General features: G+C 37.8%; 1 protein-coding gene across 2 annotated transcripts in view; it reads right to left on the reverse strand.

Moving 5' to 3' along the window:
• chrm2a (cholinergic receptor, muscarinic 2a) overlaps positions 1 to 19,279 on the reverse strand; it is a 91,359-nt gene extending 72,080 nt beyond the window's left edge. The window contains exon 1 of one of the 2 annotated variants that reach the window (XM_028449960.1): positions 19,221 to 19,279. The gene's annotated coding sequence lies outside the window, so the exon portion shown is untranslated. Of the gene's footprint in view, positions 1 to 18,952; positions 19,077 to 19,220 lie in introns of those variants that run through there. The other variant, XM_028449961.1, reaches the window with a different exon arrangement.
• Between the last annotated feature and the right edge of the window lie 4,476 nt (positions 19,280 to 23,755).

Consider the following 23,755-nt stretch of genomic DNA (forward strand, 5'->3'; position numbering starts at 1 on the left):
TAAAAAACACGATAAACCTCCAGAAACACACAAAAGTATTTAAAAAATGAACAAAACAATAGATATACACAATATTACTCTAAAAACACACAAAATGACATGAAAATACACAAAATAAGACACATTATGCCTCTAAAAACATGTAAAATTACTCAAAAATGAACAAAATACACAAAATGACATGAAATACATAAAATCATTCTAAAAAAAGAAGAAATGTCAATATTAACACAAAACGAGTCCTAAAACACATAATATGATTCCAAAAACTACAAAAGTATTTGAAAAATGAACAAAATAATAGAAATACACAAAATGCCTCCAAAAACACACAATATTATATTAGAATGCATAAAATGACATTAGAAAAAAAACACAAAACTAGTCCTAAAACCCCACAATGTCTCCAGAAACACACCAAACAACGGTAAATCAATGAGTTATTTCCTGCATTATTGGCCGTTATTGTAAACGTGAATGTTGATCTCACACACACACACACACACACACACACACACACACACACACACACACACACACACACACACACACACACACACACACACACACACACACACACACACACACACACACACACACACACACACACACACACACACACACACACACACACACACACACACACACAGTGATAAAAGTGGCACATCTCAGATCTTAATGTACACATTCAGTTGTATTGTGTGTTCTCATTGGTCACTGCTGTGTGTCTGGGAGCAAAATGCAAACCTAGAGTCATTACTTCAGCTTTTCTACACCATCCGCCCCATTATTGGCAAACAGGACCAGTGCTGTGTGGAGATGGAGAGAATGATGGAGGAGGGAGTCGCACCGAGGCTGTGGATGGTGTGGAAGACATAAGGAGTAAAAGAGGAACCAAATAAATCACTGACCAGCAAATAATTGGAGCAGGAGCGTCTCCGCACCATGAGAGGTGACACCAGGAAGTGCAATTAACTCAGGAGGAATAAGGACAAAGCTGCTGTGATCAATCTGCTTAGCTCAGCAATCATCATTTAACCTGTATGACTGAACCAGACTCGCACCCACAACCTCTGGGAACCGACGTCTGCACTCTCACTAGCAGAAGAATCCGTGTATCATTCGTTTTTCATTATGTAACAAAATCATGAAAAACAAAAAAAAAAAAACACTCATTATTTGATATTTGTTTACAAAACAACACAAATGCACAAAAACCAGAACAAAAATGACAAATACACACAAAAACTATGAAAAATGTGCAAAAAACAAGAACAAAAATGAGAAATATACACAAAAAAACAATGAAAAACGCACAACACAACACAAGTGCACAAAAACGAAACAAAAAATGACAAATGCACACAAAAAACAAGAAAATGCACAAAAACAATAAAATGCACAAAAATGAGTACAGAAATGAGAAATTGCAAATGCATGAGATCAAAAAACTATGAAAAACACACAAAACACAAATGCGCAAAAACGAGAACAAAAATGACAAATACACAAAAACGAAAAACACACAAAACAACAAAAACAAGAAGAAAAATGAGAAATACACACAAAAAAACAAGGAAAAACAATCAAAGCCTTTGATGTGTGTGTGTTAATGCTCAGATTGGTTTTTATCCTGACAATGTTGATCATGTGACCCTCAGATCAGATACAATCACATTGTTGTTGCTCATCTCTAAACTAAATCATGCAGGAAACACTAGAATCATCTTTACTTTTCTTTTTCTCTGAGGCAGGATTTAACTTTTACAAATGTAATTTAAATATTACAACACCTTTATGTGTTTCTGATTAGGCGCTGTGCCGCGCTCTAAATGCCATCATCATCTTTACTTTCTTTTAGCAAAGCCAATGACCTTTCCGCTGCATCTGCCTCCAATAAGGAGCTAATTACATAATGAGACTCATTAGGATGTGAGCAGTTGGCAGATTACAGTTGTACGGACTAATGTGTGACTTTAGCAGCCAGCGGTGGAGCACAAAGCCACCACACAAAGCTTCATTATGACACGTAAAGAGAGTCTGCAGCAGAAATAAACACTTTCTTCTGAGTTAGAGAGAAAAGTTCCATGAAATGTGGAGAGAGAAGCTGAAAAAAGTGGAAAACAACGACTGGAGCAGGAAGAACAAAGAACACATTCTCGTTTTAACTAGATTTGTCATTTTGTCGGATTTTTACAGTCGTTTTGTGTCTTTATGCATATTTCTGTTTTTTTTTTTGTTCATGTCTTAAATATTTATGTCGTCATTGTGTGTATTTTTGTTGTTTTGTGAATTTCTGTCATAATTTCTCTGTATTTCTGTGTCCCTTAGTAATCCGTGTACCTTTCGTTCTGTGGTTATTTCGTTTCAAAACCAAATTAAAAAATAGAAAAAATAGATTGTTTTTTGTTTTATTCATTTAAAACCAGAAACAGGAAAACCAAAAACCAAAAAAGCAGCATTTTTCTGTTTTAAAATTAGTTTTATCTTGATTTTGATCTTTGTTCTGTTTTTGTTGTTGTTCTGTGCATTTTTGTTGTTCTCGGTTTTTTTCGGAATCATTTTTTATAAGTTTTGCAAGTTTTACATTTTTGTCATAATCTTGTGTGTTTTGCAAGTAATTTCTGTTGCCAATGGTTTTTTTTTTTTTTTGGTATTTTTGTGCATTGTTGTATTTTTGTATAACTTTCCCTAATTTTGTGTGAGGTTTTCTGGGATTTTTTTTGCAGTCAAGTGTGTTTTTTTCTGTCGTTTTGGATAGTTTTGTTGTCAGTTTTTATGTTTTTCTTTTCATTTCATTGTATTTCGTATCATCTTTGGTGTTTTTTTCAAAAATTCTGTGGATTTTTGTTGTCATAGTGTGATTTTGGTGGAATATTTTCCTTGTAATACATTTCTTTAGGAATAACTTTCTGTATTTTTCTGTCAGCGTAGCCGCTCTGACAGGGACGCGCAGGGTCTGAGTGACATTGAAAGTTATGCCTGGTTCTAAAATCACCCAAAATGTTGGATATGATTCTCCCTTTGATTCATTGTTGAGCGTTTCCTCTTCTAGACAATGTCAGCCATGACGAGAAGAGTTGCTTTGAATGGAATAAATTAGCAGATCAGTCCTTGGGAGCAGAATGACTCATCACAAATAAAAGAAAGTGATTTAAAGCAGACGAAAATTACATTTGGAGCCATTAGCACAACTTCTTACTTCTACAGCCTCTGATTTTCCCTGATCGCGGAAAACACACGGAAATTATGGAAATGGCTTTCTAAACTGGAAATTGCAATGGTGTTAAAATTGTTTTTTTTTTTTTTTTTTTTTTTTAATAAATCAAGCAGCATATGCAAAATAAACTATACCTTTATATGCACGTTTTTGGTCAATATCACATGTTTAAAAAGACATTTTTGGGCAAATCTCACTACAAAACTCAAGGTATTTTTGACTTAAAAATTAACAATTTTTTTTTTGTATAGTTTTCCGGAACGTTCACTGTTTTGTGTGTTTTTGTTGTGTATTTCTGAAGTTCTTTTGTGTTTTTGAAGTTTTTTGTGCATTTCTGTTTTCATTTTGAACATTTTTCTGTCATTCTTTTGTGCATTAGTAATCCCATTTTTGTCTTTTGCGCTGTTGGATTAATTTTGTGTATTTTTGTTGTCTTTTTGCTTGTTCTTCTGCAATTTTGAGTTTTTTGGAGTCATTTTGTGCATTTACTGTTTGGGGGCAACACACCTTGTGTGTTTTTCACGTCATCTTGTGTATTTTTTGTCTTGGATATTTCTCTTGTGTGCATTTGGGGGGTATTTTTTGTGTTTTTCTTGGTGTTCTGTGTATTTGTGGGGTTACTGCATGTATTGTGGGCTCATTTTGTGTCATTTCCTCATCGTTTGTGTAAATTTTGGGCATATTTTGTGTGTTTTTAGTCTCATTTGCGGCTTTGTCGGCTTTGTCTACTTTTGTCATTTAGTGTAATAGTGTGTGTTTTTCATGTCATCTTGTCTAAGTTTAGTCTTAGAAAACATTTTTGGAGGCTTATGTCAGTTTTTCTTGTTCTGTGTATTTGTGAGGTTATTTAATGTATCGTGGGGTCTTTTTGTGTAATTTCCTAGTTGTTTGGTGTAATTGTTGGACATTTAGTTTATTTTTGGGGTTATTTTGTGCATTTTTCTTGTTTTGTACACTTCATCATAGTGTGTGTTTTTGTTGTCATTTAGTGGGAAAATGTTGCTGTTTTTCTCTGGTGTTGGGGAGGCGTGTGTGGACGCCCTGTCACAGAGTGTGGGACCATGAATCCTTCCCTCTGTGTGTTTGTGCTCCACTGACACACAGAACCATCTCTGGACTCCGTCACCCTGTCCCGTTCCTCTCGAGTCAAACAGCAGCAAACGTGATCCAAAGCTTCCACAATCACACCAAAACTCCACCGCGTTTCCTTCTCCTTCACATTCCAAACCCACTCCCACTACCTGAGGAACACACAGTTCACTCCTCGCTGGCATTTTCTTCCAAATGTCAAACTGTTCACCTGGAACCAGTTGTGTGGACCTTCAGGGATGCTCTGTGAGAATGTCAAAGTCGAGCATGAATCTGATAAAAACTCAACGTCTGGAGGACGACCCTGAAGGGAATGGAGACATTCCGACACATCTTGCTCCAGGGGTCGACTCGGTCACACTGAACATTTAATCCCAGGCTTTGTTTTGTCTGATAAACAACCTGCTGCTGTTTATACTGCACACAAATCTCATTTCCTGTAGAACTTGGGGTAACACTGTATGTCCAACACTTCACTCACCACCCCTGGGTTATTGAGTAATTGTTTTGTTAACACAGTCAGTGACTCCTGAGCTGTGCTGGTAATTCTCTTCCATATGTATAGAAGAAAATAATCATTAAAAAACTATTTATTCTAAAAAAAAAATGTGGGGGCTCGTCCGGGATCCCAAAATCTGCCACATCTTTCAGGAAGGACCTGGAACCGCACAGGCAGTGGAAATCAGCAGCTACGCAAGGTAAAAGATAAAAAATATAAAACTAAACTAAACTGTTTGATAAAAGTATGAGATAAGTTCATATCAGAGAGTTTCCCACTCTGAGGAGTTTACTGAGGTATGGGGGTTATTCCATGTCATTTCACAAATGGCCCACATACTCAAAAATTTCTCAAACTTGCACCGGAAGGAGGCCCCGGGGAAGACCCAGGACACGCTGGAGAGACTATGTCTCTCGGCTGGCCTGGGAACGTCTCGGGGTCCTCCCGGAAGAGCTGGAGGAAGTGGCCGGGGAGAGGGAAGTCTGGGCCTCCCTACTGAGGATGCTGCCCCCGCGACCCGGAAACGGCTAAGCGGGAGAAGATGGATGGATGGATGGATTGCACCAATTGTTCTGTGATTATTCAGTCGACACAATTTCTTTTTGTTTGATCGGATTAAAACTTTTTAGTGAGGGGGTATGTGTCAATTCGTGTGCGTCTTTATTTTTCTTCCATTTTCAGCTCCCAATATCTCAGGAAATACACCACATAGAACACTAAAATGTGGTATGGTAACAGCTCCACCTACTCTCTCAGAATATATCATAAATATCTGCAATGCATTCTATCTGGTGGACATGTCAGCCCCTCAATATTGGAAAAGATTTCAAGAAACTGTCACAAAAGGACCCCAAAAATAAACCCAATGTCCAACAATTACACCAAACGACAAGGAAATCACACAAAATGACCCCCACAAATACACAAAACTAAAAATTGTCCCCCCAAAGGCACACAACAACTTTACTCCAGGACAAAAAAAAACACACAAATACACAACAATTACCCTACAAATACACAAAATGACAAGAAAAGTAGACAAAAGGGCAACAGAAGAGAAAATGTCCCCAAAAATACACAAAAAATATACACAAAATGAACCCAAAAACACTAAACAACAACAAAACAAAATGACATCAAAAATACTCAAAGAAGAGAAATCACATAATGTCCCTGAAAACACACGTAAAAATACTCAAAATGATGAAAAAAAAAAATACAGAAACAAAGAAAATGAAGGCAAAATCACCCAAAATGATCCCAAAAACACACTGAAGGTCGAGGGCTACTAGTTTCACGCTCCTGCTTTACACTTTCTGAATTGCACACACAGATGAGAGCGATTTGTTTTTGACTTCCTGTTTGTCCACCTCTTGCTGGAAAACACAACTTGATCGTCGATCAAACAGAAAACGAGCAGTAACGTCACGTGAACTAAAGAGTTCCACATATTGACCTAATCTCTGCCTAAAACACATTAATGAGAAATGAAAGTTTGTCTGGAAAACTTGTGATTCTGCTCATCTTTAGATCTGAAGTGACTCGGGTCAAAAAGAGCATGATTGTTAAAGGGGACATATTACACAGGATACGTTTTGAGTGCGCCATTGGTGCAGTCCGGTTGGAAGACCGTGACGTCACGAGACTGATGAGTTCTCACAATATTTATATAATCGTGCAATAACGCAGTTAAAGATGTGTTATGAACGCAACAATAAACAATTGGGGGTTTTACCAATTTTTCACCTCTTAAAACAGTTCCCTGTGTTCTAAATGACATCTCTGTGCTGGGGTTCGGTCAAAACATAACTTGAATCAAGCAACAGGGGAGGTTTTTCACCCTGTATAAAACAGCTCTTTCGGAGCGCTCCGTTTTCCCCTCCCCCTGCCCCTGCCGAAACGAGTTACGAGGTTATAGAAACACTGTGTCTTTGGCAGCTGGAGTCCAAGCAAAGCCCGATTGAACTTGTGATGTCACAAACTGAGAACAATTGAAACGGAGCATTTTTCTCTGTGTTATAAGACTCACACAGACCACAAACAAACAACTGCATGGATTTATTTCACATTGTGTGTGCTGGTGGACACTCAAGTTACCTCTTATGTTCAAAAACACTGCAAAAGTGGATTTTTCATGAATATATGTCCCCTTTAAAGCTTAAAATTGTAGGAGATTTCACGAGTGTGTCACCCAAGAACCAATGCACATATGTGACTAATCATTAGTGATGTGAACAGTCTCAGTCTATGTACATAGCTCTAAGCTGATCTAGTTACAGTTAGCTGAGGGATATGCTAAGTTATTTACTGAAGGACCAAACATGACCCAAACACACACTCACTTTTATTATTTTTTTACTATTTTTATGGGCTGGCATGTCCACCAGATAGGATGTATAGCAGATATGTTTATATATTCTGAGAGAGTAGGTGGAGCTGTATTACTATACCACATTTCAGTTTCCTATGTACTGTAGTTCCTGAGATATTAGAAGCTGACGCACTAATGTGGCCATATCGCAAAAAGTATTCATCCTATCAAAACAAAACCTTTACATAGTGACTATTGATTTATTTAGAAATAATTGGTAAGACTTTCAGAGTTTTTTGAGACCGAAGTACGTGGGATGTCCTGAAAATGTGTTAAAATGACATAGAATGACTCCCCTGCCACCTCCAGAGCATCTTTTTCTGAGAGAAAGAAGACACACGGCCCCTAAACCATCAAATGAGACAAGAGTATTTACTGCTATTATCTGGGCTTTGTCCTGTGTGTACGTTAAAGAAGACAGCGTCGGTAAATTCAAGCCTGGCCACATAAAAAGGAAACCACACTTTACAACTGCAGCAAAAACTACTAAATTGACTTGTTTATAACTGAGTGAAGACTTCTTCTGAACGGGAAAAAAAACGCAGCGGAATGCAGGAACAATAACAGACAATGATCACCACCACAGGGCATTAGAGCAGCGACAACTGTGAAGTCTCGGGAACAATGTTTACCTTTTGGTTTGATCCCCCACATCCAGTGTTTATGTGTTGAGTGTGTACACTGGCCTCAGAGCCAGGCTTTAATTCAGCGCTGAAAGCTCACATACCATCACAGTGGGAACATGTAAACCACTCTGACACATTCATCCTGTTTCACCGACACCTGCTGAATTATTTTACTTCAGCCGTCATCAATTTTTTCCCAAGGAGAGGAAGGTGAGAGTTTGAACCTCAGGAGCATCACGGACGACACAAAGCACTAAACGTTTGAACAAAGTTGGACTGGAAGTAAAGGTGAAGCAACTCCAGAAGTTACATTAAGTTCATATCAGAAATAGACAACTGGTGGTCCACAAAAATACACCAAGTGAGCCTAAAAATACAAAAAATGTCGAGAAAAATGTAAAAAATTCCCTAAAACAAAAACTACAAAATTACACAAAAATAAAAAAATAAAATTCCCCACAATTACACAAAACGAGCCTGAAAATACAAAAAGTGGCAAGAAAAATACACATAAATTCCAAAGAAACAAATTACCTCAGAAATACACAAAATGACAAAAATACACAACACTGACAGAAATGACAGAAATACACAAAAGAAGCCCAAAAATAAAGAAAATGACCCCACTGTACATGAAATAACCCCAAAATAGACAATACAAAGAAAAATATCCAAGACATAAAATACACAAGATGACAAGAAAAACAGACAAGATGACCCAACAAATACACAGAGTTCCACCACAAATATACACAATGACAACAAAAGGGCAACAATACAAATAATGTCCCCAAAAATACAAAAGAAAAACAAAATGACAATAAATTCACCGAATGATCCCAAACACACACTAAACAACAACACACAAAATTATATTAACAATACATAAAATACCCCAAAAATACACCAGCAAACACAGAAAAATACTATGGACAATTAAAAATACAAAAACGTTCATAAAATAATCAGAGTAGACATTATTCTAAAGGCTGTGATAAAAGTTGCCCATCTCCGTTGTTGTCTTGTTGTGTATTTGATTCAGGGGTCACAAAAAATTAGATTAGCCATCAACTTCACACATATAAGAGTGAGGAAATGACTTCCTGTTTGTCCTCCTCTTGTAGGAAAACAAAACTTTATCGTCAATCAAAACAAAAAAAAAAAAATCACGGTTTTCACTACAAATCTAAAGTTTCATGAAGTCGTTTAGCATTTTAAGCTAAGCGCTTTAGCGTGTTTTTCAGCCTCTTATATTTCAGTTCTCATCATTATAATGGCTTCTCCGTCCACAGACTGGTGCCATACTGGTTCCACCCTGCTGTGGTGTGGGAACTCTTTCATGTCTCATGTGCTGCTGGCTCTGCCTGATGCATTCTGGGAGTCTGCACACGCAGGTTGGACTGAATAGATTTCATGAGCAATTACATTGTCACCGAATCCATTCTCATGTTGATGAAATACGCCGATTCACTGCTGCACGACCAGCTGAAACCATCGACCGTGACTCTTTTGTTACCAACGCAGGTTTGTTTCGTTCCCGCTCTCTTTTTTTTTCTCCGCCTGTGAGATAATGACCTGAAGGAGAAAACTCCTCCTCCCATCCTTTCTTTCCCAATCAATGCCACTTGCTGGGCTGCTTTAGTGCCACTTCATATTGTAAAGCTCTGCAATCACTCAGCTGCTGATAAGAGGCACAGCGTCCTAGTGCTGGGCAGTTTACTGGTTCACACCCAATATACCAGTGGGTTGTTTTTATGACCTGATGTTGAGTACGTAGCATACCAGTACGCTGTGACCCCAACAAGGTTGAAAGGTACGGAGGTGGATTAGGATTAGAAAATTATTTTGGGCAAATCAAGAATAAAGGTTAAATGTAGAGATTAAAGCTGAAATTGTGAGATTGAAGTTTAAATATAATCCATCCATCTATTTTCTTCCGCTTATCCGTTGCCGGGTCATGGAGGCAGCATTCTTAGTAGGGAGGCCCAGACTTCCCTTACCCTGGCCACTTCTCCCGAGGCGTTCCCAGGCCAGCCGGAGACATAGTCTCTCCAGCGTGACCTGGGTCTTCCTCGGGGTCTCCTCCCAGAGGGACGTGCCCTGAACGCCTCCCTGGTGGGGCGTTCAGGGGGCATCCTAATCTAGTGAGGCGTTCAGGGGGCATCCTAATCTAGTGAGGCGTTCAGGGGGCATCCTAATCTAGTGAGGCGTTCAGGGGGCATCCTAATCTAGGGAGGCGTTCAGGGGGCATCCTAATCTAGTGAGGCGTTCAGGGGGCATCCTAATCTAGTGAGGCGTTCAGAGGGCATCCTAATCTAGTGAGGCGTTCAGAGGGCATCCTAATCTAGTGAAGCGTTCAGGGGGCATCCTAATCTAGTGAGGCGTTCAGGGGGCATCCTAATCTAGTGAGGCATTCAGGGGGCATCCTAATCTAGGGAGGCGTTCAGGGGGCATCCTAATCTAGTGAGGCGTTCAGGGGGCATCCTAATCTAGTGAGGCGTTCAGAGGGCATCCTAATCTAGTGAAGCGTTCAGGGGGCATCCTAATCTAGTGAGGCGTTCAGGGGGCATCCTAATCTAGTGAGGCGTTCAGGGGGCATCCTTATCTAGGGAGGCGTTCAGGGGGCATCCTAATCTAGTGAGGCGTTCAGGGGACATCCTAATCTAGTGAGGCGTTCAGGGGGCATCCTAATCTAGTGAGGCGTTCAGGAGGCATCCTAATCTAGTGAGGGTTTCAGGAGGCATCCTAATCTAGTGAGGCGTTCAGGGGGCATCCTAATCTAGTGAGGCGTTCAGGGGCATCCTAATTTAGTGAGGCGTTCAGGGGGCATCCTTATCTAGGGAGGCGTTCAGGGGGCATCCTAATTTAGTGAGGCGTTCAGGGGGCATCCTTATCTAGGGAGGCGTTCAGGGGGCATCCTAATCTAGTGAGGCGTTCATCGGGCATCCTAATCTAGTGAGGCGTTCATGGGGCATCTTAATCTAGTGAGGCGTTCAGGGGGCATCCTAATCTAGTGAGGCGTTCAGGGGGCATCCTAATCTAGTGAGGCGTTCAGGGGGCATCCTAATCTAGTGAGGCGTTCAGGGGGCATCCTAATCTAGTAAGGCGTTCAGGGGGCATCCTAATCAAGGGAGGCGTTCAGGGGGCATCCTAATCTAGTGAGGCGTTCAGGGGGCATCCTAATCTAGTGAGGCGTTCAGGGGGCATCCTAATCTAGTGAGGCGTTCAGGGGCATCCTAATCTAGTGAGGCGTTCAGGGGGCATCCTAATCTAGTGAGGCGTTCAGGGGGCATCCTAATCTAGTGAGGCGTTCAGGGGGCATCCTAATCTAGTGAGGCTTTCAGGGGGCATCCTAATCTAGTGAGGCGTTCAGGGGGCATCCTAATCTAGTGAGGCGTTCAGGGGGCATCCTAATCTAGTGAGGCGTTCAGGGGGCATCCTAATCTAGTGAGGCGTTCAGGGGGGCATCCTAATCTAGTGAGGCGTTCAGGGGGCATCCTAATCTAGTGAGGCGTTCAGGGGGCATCCTAATCTAGTGAGGCGTTCAGGGGGCATCCTAATCTAGTGAGGCGTTCAGGGGGCATCCTAATCTAGTGAGGCGTTCAGGGGGCATCCTAATCTAGTGAGGCGTTCAGGGGGCATCCTAATCAGGTGCCCAAGCCACCTCATCTAGCTCTTCTCAATGCGGAGGAGCAGCGGCTCTACTCTGAGCCCCTCCTGGATGACTGAGCTTCTCACCCTATCTCTAAGGAAGAGCCCAGACCCTCTATGGAGGAAACTCATTTCAGCCACTTGTATCCGTGATGTCGTTCTTTCGGTCACGACCCAAAGTTCATGACCATAGGTGAAGGTTGGAACGTAGATCAACCTGTAATTTGAGAGCTTCCCCTTTTCGTGAACAAGACCCTGAGGTACTTGAACTCCTCCCCTTCGAGCAGGACCTCATCTCCAACACGGAGAAGGTACTCCACCTTTTTTCCGGTCAAGAACCATGGACTCAGAATGGATATCAGAATCAGAATCAACTTTCTTGACCAAGACTGTATGAATACACACGAGGAATTTGTCTTGGTGACCTGATTCTCCATAAAAGTCATGAACAGAATTGGTGACAAAGGGTGGAGTCCAACCCTCACTTAAATATAATGTCAAGATTAAAGTGAAATTTCAAAAATAAACAAAAAATACAATGTTGATACATTTTGAAGGTTTGCTAATGAAGCCGAATCTACAGAAGCTGACTAGGTCCAATTCACCATAACAACAACATTCTCCATCAAAACTGGTCCTAATCTGTTCCCGTAGTCCAAAAAGACAGAAGCAATATGAGGAAAGTTGCATTATTAAGAAATGGGGGTGGGATTAAATAGGTTTTTCTTCTTCCTATTATCTTTTGAGCAAACATACAGTAATATTATAATTATGAGTGTACATGGATCTTATCTATTATTTTGAACATCTCTGATTGTTTTTCTCTGTTTTCTTGTACACAAAGACTTTTTGTTTCTTTGGTTTTTTGTTTTCTTGTCCCAGCTCGAAAAAAACTAAAACAAATAAATGAAAATAGATTAAATTAAATAAATGAAAAAGCCACAGATGGACAGAAGGCTCCACCTTTTCCAAACTTGATTTTTTTTTTCCAATATCTCTTCAAAGTCCTTAAAGACATTACAACACTGTGTTTATGAACTTCAAGAGAAAGAATATCTTTGTTATTGAACCCAACTTTGAAGTAAAGTTTAAAGTTTTTATTGATCCATGACCACGATCAGCTGTTTGTTGTCATATGGTGAATTGGCCCTAGTCTGATTCCGTAGATTTGACTTTATTAACAAACCTTTGACTTTTATCTCAACATTATATTTCAACTTTATTCTCAAAATTTCAACTTTAATCTCGACATTTCGACCTTGTTCCTCAAAATTGGTCCTAATCCGCTTCCGTAGAAAGGTGGACCAACAACGGCGAATATTAAATATTGGTGAAATCAAAGTGACCACACTGTCGTCATAGGGAATAACGATCTCCTGTGTCTGTGAAGAAACAATTCACTCAAAGAATGAAGTAAAAAAAAAAAAACTTTATCACCGTTGCATTCTTCTAGCGGACTCTAAATCCCACAATGCAATGCGTAAACCTTCTCTGAGTTCAATGACCTTTTGTCAACAAACCGACTTTTTACGATAAAGTCAAAACAAACATGCAAGCAGCGAATTCTACTTTCAACATTTGTTTACGAGTAAATTCCGATCAGACGATTTATCAGAGCAACTATTGGTTTAATAACGGAACAGATTTAAAAATGTGAGTTTGTGGTTTAACGACGTAACGTCACCCTGAGGTCCACAAATCTCGTAGAATCAACCAAACTTTGCTGAAGATTCATCTCCAGCGTCTCTTCATCACATAAAGCGATGTAACAACAAAGAAAGCAGCTCAGTCCTCAGTTAAAGAGCAACTAAACCCCAAAACAATTGTATTTGTGTATAAAGTCATTCTTCTCCAACTCAATATTTATATTGGGCGTATTTTGTAGTAAAAATGTAATACTGCGTTCAGAATTTTTTTTTCCGTCTCATTTACAAAATCAGAGGAAAAACACTGATGATTTTTATTTAAATATTGCAAAATTTATTTTAATAGATTCTACAAAAAACACAGGAAAAACCAAAAAACAGCAGATAATTTTCATTAGGTGTTTGTATATATACTACAGGAAATAAATAATAATTTTTAATTATATTTTATAAGTCAATTTTTACTCAATTTTGTATTATTTCTTTCAATAACTGGAAACCACAGATAATGTATAATGGGTGTTCTTATATATTCTACCGGGCTGTGGAATAAACTTGTATAACTTAGACACGTTAATACCAAATACCAGTTTTAGGTATTAGAAAAAAAATAGAAAGACATTTTGTAATATTTAAATTTTTTCCTCTCATATTGTAAATGTGTTTTTGAAAAAGGTATTGAAAATTAAAAAAAAGATAAAAATAACAAAATAATCAATATAATACACATTTAATCAAAACTGTACAAAAGGGTGTTTTTGCTAAATAAGAGTTGTAGTATGACCACATGAAGACCATCAATGTACGCAGTAAATTTAATGGATGATCATAGACTTATTGTGTCGTGGTTGCACTTTGTTGACGGTCCCTGTGCGACGTCTCAGTGTCAGCTGCTCATAGTAAACAATGGGATATTTTCTGTTGAAATGATCAATAATTCTATTGAAGATGAGCTCGTTGCAGCTCATTGGCTATTTCATAACACTTAGAATGAGACGTTATTTGGGTTTTTCTAACGACTGAGATCCTGATGTGGGTATTGTTAATGCTCCTCCTCCTCTGACAGTGTGACACTGAATGATGATTACTGCAATGACTTATTATACTACACTATTGTTTTATTATCTCAAGATAATTAAGTCATGATCACGTGAAAACGGGCAGGAAAAAAAAAATCTATGAAAACATGGCCCTTTAGGGCTTCTGTAGAACTGTGAGAGTGATTAAAAAGTGTCTAATAGTTTTATTTAAATTACTACGAAAAACAGTTGTTTTTAACATTGACATGTTAATGATGCCACACTGTTTTAGAACTAAGTATAAAAACTTATTTTGAGGGGCACATGTATGATGCTACATATACATATGCTCCCTAAAGGTGTGCACATTCAGCACACACTGGACGCACACACGTCAGTGCACATTGCCTCACACACACTCAAACCTACACAATCTGTGAACACACAAGCTGCAGCGAAAACAAAACAATCAAACGAGCAGAACCTGCATGTGCGCGCACACTCACTGATGACTGACGGCAGTGGAACGCCAGTCACGGAGCGAGCGAGGGCGGGAGGGGAGAGAGAGTCCAGGGCTGTTACTCAGTTTTAGAACAACTTATTTTTTTCTTTTTGGAGTGATACAAATGTGTGCTCACTGCTCACCACAAATGTGTAAGTGTTTTAACCTCTTTCCTCTCGTGCTCCAATGTAAACAACGCACTTCTGTGCCACTCTCGCAATACTTCCGCGTCTTCTTCGTTGGTGTTATAGAACGTTGTCTCCGCAGTCAGGCATTACTGGTCGGCAGACTGCGGCCGTATAGTTCCGTGCCCGTGTGTACAAATTAGGGTGGCAGCAGGGGGGCAAGGCTTTGTTGTGGGGTGGCATTTGCCACCCAATGCCACCCCGGTAGATCCGCCCCTGTGTGCTTTTACTCATTAAAAAAGTAAAATAGATCATTTAGAGCAAATTTAGAGGAGTGAATATTCTCAAAAACATTTAAAAAAAATATGGTTAACACCCAGTGATTAGGAAATATATATATATATATATAAAATCATAGACCATGAAACCTTTATAATATTTTTCAAAAAATGATACTACTACTACTCCTAGTACTCCCTCCTCATGCACACACCCTCCTGATTAAACGCTCCTCCATCATCTCGTCTGATCCATCACAGATTTCCATCCTCAGCCGAAGCAAAAATAACATTTTTAATTAGCCGTAAAAATAAATAAATAAGATAAACAAGTGTGTAATGGCAGCAAAAGGAATGCGATTAGAGCGACTCGAGGAGCCAGCGCGGTGCGGTTCAAAGCCTGATAATTAGACACTGCTTTGTGTGTGTGCCAGATACGCACGCACGCGCGCACACACACACACACACACACACACACACACACGAGTCTGACAGTCTCTGATAAACCCTCAATCCAACGTCGAGGTTTGAGCACCTGTGGTCATCGTTATCATAGGGAGCACTAATCATCACCTTTTATGCAGGGTTATTAGATAGTTCCCTAAATCAGTGGTTCTCAACCTTTTCAGCCCGTGACCCCCCAAAATAAAGGTCCCAGAGAGCGGGGACCCCCACTGTAGCTGAAGGTGGTTGAACACAGACATGGACATTGAAGAACAGTCATGTGGAGACAGGACCATCTATAAGGGGGAATAAAGGGGAGAGATTTTTGGGGTCCATCCATAAAGTCAGTAAAATGATGGTCCATTGTTCTATGAATCTGTGATAACCACATTTATTAATTCATCTGAATAACATCCACTGTTATCCAGGAACGTTTATTATTATTATAGTCATCTTAAAGATGGAAATCATTGTTTTGATCAGAAAGTGACTAAAGTGGTGGAAACGGGGGTTAAATAGGATTTTAAAAACCACAGGAAGTGGTTAAAAATTGCAAATGTTAAGTTTGTATTTCTCTTTTGATTTTCAATTAATATTTTAATTTAATTTGATATATTTGTGTGTACTTTGTTTATATATTATTTTTTTTCTCATACATCAAAGTTTAATTGTGCATTTTGTGTGATTGTGTTTATTGAAAGAGGGGGAACCCCTTTGGGCCTCGTTCCCTTCCCCTCCTTGCACTTTTAATGTTGTTTATTTCTTTAATGTGTGCTACATAAATTATTGAAAATTAAATTAAATTAGAGTGGCCAAAAAACTGAGAGAAAACGCGGTGAAAAGTGTTCAAAGTGTCAATAATGGAACAATTAGTTTAAACTTACAAATAATGAGCATAACAAATTGTGGATGTGGTTAAATTGGCAAAAATAAGAATGAAATATGGTGAAAAGAGGTTAAAAGTGATAATAATGGGTCTACATATGTGACATTAGGTAAAAAAGTGGTGGAAAGGGTTTATGAAATGTTTTGAAAGTTAAAAAGATGTGCAGAAAATGCATTGAAATTTGACAGAGAAGTGGCAGAAATGGGAGAAATATAGCAAAAATGCGGCAAGAAAAAGTAATGAAAATAAGCTAAAATATGGAAAGTTTCATGTAGTTGCAGAAAAAGGGAAAAAATAAGCAAAAATGGGCTCAAATCTTAGAAAAATCTAAGTTTCTTGAAAGCATCTGACGACCCCCTCCCAGTGTCTAACAACCCCAAGGTTGAGAACCCCTGGTGTAAATCATAGCGATGCAGGCAGATGATCTCATAGAAAGCTTCACTTTGTTCCTCTCGAGACGAGCAACATTTGTGCACAACTGTAGGATCTATAAATCAATGCTCGCCATCACATGGACGGCGGCTCTCGCTACACTCCATCATCCGTGATGTGATACCGATACGAGGGAAATGTCGATGAGCCCTCGACTGTGACCTCTGTGACCCTCAGCGGGTCGAGAACCACGAGAAACCTGTCCATCAATGACCATAAGAAGACGGAAACGAGTCTCAGCTTCATGTTAAACACAGAAATAAACTCAAAATGTTCAACTTTAGGTGAATTCATTCACTTTGTAATCATTCTAAATTCCAAAAGGATCCAATTAGTTCAAACGCAAAGAAATCCGGGATATTTGAGGATATTCCCGCGCTCTAAAAATGCGATTATTCACACACATTTTCATATTATCTGCTGAAATAAACCAATTAAATCCGACAGAAAGTCAAACACACGCAGGAAAGGGCTGTGATGTGTTGCCAAGGCAACAAATAAGAGTTGAAAAAAATTACGGGAATGTTTTAATTTCTGTTAACAGGATAAAAAAACAAATAGTAATACCCTAAAAAGTGAAATATAAGCAAAATAAGCAGCTTTTGGAGACAATTTGAGCATTTCCTGAAGACGGAAATCAGAGAAAAGATGTAGAAATGAAACAGTAGAAAACATATGGACAAATGTGATGTTTTCCTATGATTATTCCAAATAGAAAGCCATAAATGGAAGACATAACGCCTTGTGTCGACCCTGTAATGTGTGGATTTCTTTTTGTATTGTTATTTTAGTCTTATTAATTTGAAAAAGTGACACAATTCATGTCCAATTCTTTAAATATAAAGCAGAAATTACCTCCATCTGTGCAAATTATGTAAAACATTTATTACCAAGAATTCAATTGGCCTCGAGGTGGAACAAAAGCCACTTTTCACGACAATAAATGACATTTTCTGATGCTTGTTGTCAGAATATAATGATTATGTGCTTTGTTCTTGCCACAGAGAGAGAAATGTCTTTCCTCTGCCTTCTGCTGAGCTCAATGGTTTTTTTGTGGTCGTGCACAAATTGTTTCGTCAGTACAGAGAATGGACTGTTCGGAAATGTGCACACAGGTTAACAAAAGCAGGCTCCTGCGTTAATGAATTTGACTGTGAATAAAGAGCCGTGCTCACTGTTATCAATTTTAGGGGGAGAATTAAAAAAAAATGTGTTTGTTATTCACAGAGAAATTGAGTTGATGTGTTTCCTCTAAAGGTGTTATTTTGGAAACTGGAGAAAACTCACAGGAAAAGCAGAAAATAAACCATCAGGATCAACTCAAAGCTGTCACTCCTAAAAACACTGTGCGTGCGCGTGTGTGCGCGTGCACTGAGTAACTCCACACATGCAACAGCATCTCAAACATCCCAGTATCTCATCCTGCAAAAAACGGGTTTAGATGAAGCAGATTAACGCATGTTTTCCACAGCATTCACACGCACGTGCACGCACGCACACCATCGTGCATTAATACCTTCTCTCAAATCCAATCTACGTCCTCCCGTGGCTCCCTTGGCTTCTCCTCACGCACAACCATCCAGATGTGGCACAAAACTACCCAAACGCGCACTGTCCTGTTCCGCTGCGCTTTTTACGCGCGTCCGTGGCGCAAAAAAACGCGTCAAAATGTGGATTTTAGAGAGAAAAATGGAGAGATTTTAGTGATTTAACTGGAAGAACGCAGCACGTGCACGGCTCAGGCTCGTTCACGTCAGACGACTTGATCGAATTGATGTTGATGTGACAGGATTAGGAGAGGGAAACGAAAAGACGCTCTGGGGTCGAAACACGCGCACGGACACGTCCTTGCCTCCACGTTGGAGAAGCAGGAAAGCAAATGAAGAGGTGGTGGTGGTGGTGGGTTAAAGTCTGCACCCAAAGGTGCCTCACTCACTCACCAATCAGGAGCGCGCACACAGAGGATGTACCCAAAGCGCGTTTTGGAACACGGCTCGTTACGCACTTGGTTTTAAGTAAAGTAGCAGCTTGGAATGGGTACATATCAAAAATAGCACGATTTACTTACACATTTGACCCAGATTTCTCATTACATTGTGCACAGCTGCACCAAACACAGATAATTAGGTTAAAAACTAATTGTAAATCAGAAGTTTACGGTTACCTGAACATCCAGTGAGACAACACAGCATCAAACGTGTCTTTGTGTCCCACATTTGTTGCATTTCTTTCCACTTTGCGTCGCCACAACAAAGCCCCGCGTGTCTGAAACGTGTCCAGGATTCGTGCTTTTTACGCGCGTGCAGGAGAGCCGTGATCACAGGTGTCAGCGCGTGCCTATAATGATGCGTCTGAGAGCCCGTCAGCAACAACACGTCTCCAACGTCTCCACGCACGGGTGCGTTTTGGGTTCTTTGTGGTTCGGTTCTTACCTGCAGTTTTCCGCCTCCTGCTCCGCTTCATCGCTGCATGTCTGCGGACGCGCTGCGCAGAGTGCGGGGGGTGGAGATGGAGAGGGGGGGGGAGGAGGGGGAGGCTGCCGATGACGCTCCTTATTCGGTTCGACTCGGAACGATTCGTTTCGACGCGAATCATCGAGTGGAGGAAATCCTCTCCTTCCAATGAAAACATTAGGATGGATTATGGGAAAGTTTTTACAGCAACGCGTCATCATCACTGGTGAAATATATGAGATACAGTAACAAATAGAGCTGGGACGAGACGGTTATTTTTGTCCCGATTTGAATCACGATACTCGGAGGCTGATTCGATTATTATTGCCACTCTGAATTATTAAGTTTTACGATTTGATATAATTACAATAATTGTGAGTTTAATTATATTATTTTCCGTAATAAAACACAAACAAATAATAAATAAATACATTAATAAATAATAGAAAATATATTTTTTTAAACGACTGGGGAGAAATAGAGATTTTCAATATTGTCACACAAAAATTATAATTAATTATAATTAAAGTCATTTAATGAACACATAATGAATGAACGAATATATATATATAATTTGATATTGTCACACAAAAATAATAATAATAATAATAATAATAATAATAATAATAATAATAATAATAATAATAATAATAATACATATACATATACATATACATACATAATAAAATTTTTGAAAAAATGACTGAGGAAAAATATTGATTTTCAATATTATCGCACACATTTTTTAAAATAATACTAATCATGATAATAGAAAATTAAAAACAACTCTGGGGAGAAATATTGATTTTTGGATATTGCCACACAAAAGAATCCTGAAATATAAAACAATATTTTTTCCCAACCCTGTGTGTGTGTGTGTGTGTGTGTGTGTGTGTGTGTGTGTGTGTGTGTGTGTGTGTGTGTGTGTGTGTGTGTGTGTGTGTGTGTGTGTGTGTGTGTGTGTGTGTGTGTGTGTGTGTACGTGTATGTAACATGTATGTATAGAATGTTTAAAACTGATTTAAATTTTTTTCTTATTTCTTTTTACTAATTTTTAATAATAAAAGAAGAGCAGGCATCATGAATAACTAACTTTCATTTATTTATTTATTTACAGGAAGACAACATGTGACTTTAACAACAGCCTGTGATTGGTTACTGACAGAAGTGTCTGTAAACAAAAAAAAAAAATGATCAGAGACGATACTTCATGATCAGATGACGACAGCAGGCATGGATCAATAAATTCAACATTGTTTACTTTTCCAGCATTTCTAAGCTTAAATTCAGCCGACCCGTACTTTTCTCTGCATTTAACAATAAAACATGACCAACACATTGAAATTCAAAGTGTGTAACATGCAAACACGTGCACTATAAACTATGCATGGAATGTAAACAGTGTTCTGCAAATGGAATGAATTATTTGCATTGTTTTTCTATCTGACAGGAGGATGGAGGAGTTATTGAGTCTCATCTGCACAGTTTCTAACTTTAATTCATTTATCTTCCAGCAGGAACGTCAGCGATGAAGGAGTAAATGAAATTAAATTCTGGAATATTCCTGCACTGTACACATGAGGATTTTTCAGATCACGACTAAACTCCAAAAACTTCCAACAGAATATAAAACATCAGTGAAAACTTTGGAAATACTTTTTCTTAGTTTTAGCCTCTAGTGATGATGTGTTGTTACAATAGTAAATTACTATTGTAACAACACATCATCAGTTCTAATAGTGACTCTGCATACATTTAAAATGCCTGCAGTTATTAAGATTATCTAATTTACCAAATGGCTAATGTATATTTTTGACTCATCATGTTGTCTAAATTTGCTCATCTGAAAGATAAATTAACTTGTAAAACAGGAGTTATGAACTTTGTAGAGTACTGTTTCAGATGTTTGTGTGTCACTGTTTTACTTTAAAGATGTTTTATTTTATGTGTAATTGGTCACTGACAACCATTATTTACAAAGCAGGCACAATTTTAGTGATATTTTTAGTATTTCTCTTCATAAAATGCTTGGATTAATCTGGTTTAGTTCATATTAAATGACATAATTGAAAGTGAAGCAGCAAAGAAAACCCAAATTTCCCTTTGAGAGACTAATAAAGTATTTCAAATTCAAAATTCTAATTCAAAAATTACATCAATTGTTGTCCCTGAGAATAAAATTTGACACTACCCCTCCTCCCACCCCCCCTTTTCCCTTCACTTTTTAGTTTTTCTTTCATTTTTTTTCATATATATATCTATAATTTTTTTTTTTTGTAATTTTCAATTTCTCGAAAATTTTGTTTTCTTTTTAAATCTTTTTTTTTCTTTCTATTTTTCCATTTATAATTATTAATATTTTTTGTTTTTCCCATGTTGTTCCTTTTTTAAAATATAGTTTTTAATGTAATTTTCACTTTCTAGGATATGTAGTTTTCTTTTCAATCATTTTATTTATTAATATAAATGTATTATTATTATTATTTTATTTGTTTTGTTTTTCTATTTTTCCCAGTTTTAATCATTTCATTTAATCATTTTCTCGATTTTTTTTCCCCCCTTTAATTCTTTTTGCAGTTTTCCACTTTTTCGCTGTTCAAATTAAAAAAAATTTTTTATTTTTTATCAATGTCATTTTCACTTTCTGAAGAATATTGTTTTGTTTTCTTTTGTTTTGTTTTTTTCTTTTTTTTAAAATCAATTTTATTCTATTTTGGTTTTTCAATTATTTCATTTTGAATCTTTTTTTTTTTTCTTTAATTCTTTTTCTTTTTCTTCTTTTTTATTTTTAAAGAATGCTTTAGTAGAAATGTAGCTATTCAATCAGGCATATCTATGGCCACCCTACCAGCCTATAAAGAGGACAAGCTTTAATTGAGTCATTGGCACATTGAAACTGTGATCATAAATGTATCTATTATTAACTGTGTTTATTATGATGTTTTGAATATGAATTCTATATCAGGTCTGTGTGTTCACAGCTGTTGTGTATTTGTCTCACACAAATCCTCTTTTTTATTTAAAACCGTGATGCAAACAACAAATAAAGCCCAGCAGGAAACAACAATCATGTGGTTGTTTCTTTAAAAGCACGTCCAACCAATCACAGCTGTGTTCAAGCTGAAAGTAGGAGGATTCATCATGTCCTAGAAGCTTCATCACTGATCCACCTGCTGAAAGCTGGATTCCTCTTTGACTCATGGCTGTGTGCGTGGTGCGTTCACAGGCCGTGGGACTTTTCATGATGAGAGCTTGTGTGAAGTTAAACAAATAAAGTGTGAAAACGTTTTACTGAGGAGCGAATCAGACGAATCAGAAATGTCTGCCCTTTGATTCACTAAACCAGGGGTTCTCAACCTTGGGTTTGGGACCCTATTTGGGGTCACAAGACACTGGGAGGGAGTCCCCAGATGCCTTCAAGAAACAGAATATTTTTTGAGCAATTTGAGCCAATTTTTGCTTATTTTTACCATTTTTTTGCAGCTACACAAAACATTCCATATTTTAACCTGTTTTCATCACTTTTTCTTGCCATATTTTTGCTCCTTTTAATGCATTTTTGCTACATTACTCCCATTTCTGACACTTCAACATCAAATTTTAATGCCGTTATTGCACATTTTTTTCCACTTTCAATACATTTTCAGCATTTATAAACTTTTTTCACCACTTTTCTACCAAATGTTGCATATGTTGACCCATTATTGTCACGTTTATCCTCTTTTCACCATATGTCATACTGAATTTTTGACAATTTAACCACATTCATAATTTGTAATGTCCATTATTTGCCAGTTTATACTGTTCCAATATTGACCCTTTGAACCCTTTTTATCACTTTTTCTGTCTGTTTTTGCCCACTGTAATTTTAACTTTTAACCAATGTCTGTTGTTTTTAAAATCCCTTTTCCACCATTTATTGGTCACTTTTAATCCATTTTTTTTCTGCTTAAAACAAGGATTTACTGTACATCTTTAATAAGACTATATACTATGGCACAAATAACAATAATAATAATAATAATAATAATAATAATAATAATAATAATAATAATAATAATAATAATAATAATAATAATAATAATAATAAATAGACCATTTCAAAATCACATTTTAGACTTGGATTATGTTAAAATTTAAAAAGCAGGCAATTTATTTGCTCCAGACATGTATTTCATTTGTATTTAAATATTTTATTTAAAAAAAAATGCAACTTTAAATATTTTTTTTCCTGTTTCTTAATTTCAAACAATTTGATGTGATATTTTTCATTAAAATGTATTCTTTTGACAGTTTTTTTTTCAATTGTACAAGTTAAATTAAATTATATTAAAAAATAAAATAAATAAATAAATAAATCAAATGAAGTTATGTTAAATGCATTCATTGACATCACCCCAGGGCTGAATAATTTCTCACAAGAGAAACCATACATCTGTGCTGGCCTGGGAACGCCTGTGGGAATCGTGTCTGGGCTTCTCTGCTAAGGATTTCACCCTCACGACCCACAGCAC

This window comes from Gouania willdenowi, chromosome 6 (genome assembly GCF_900634775.1).
Source record: "Gouania willdenowi chromosome 6, fGouWil2.1, whole genome shotgun sequence".
NCBI lineage: Eukaryota > Metazoa > Chordata > Actinopteri > Blenniiformes > Gobiesocidae > Gouania > Gouania willdenowi.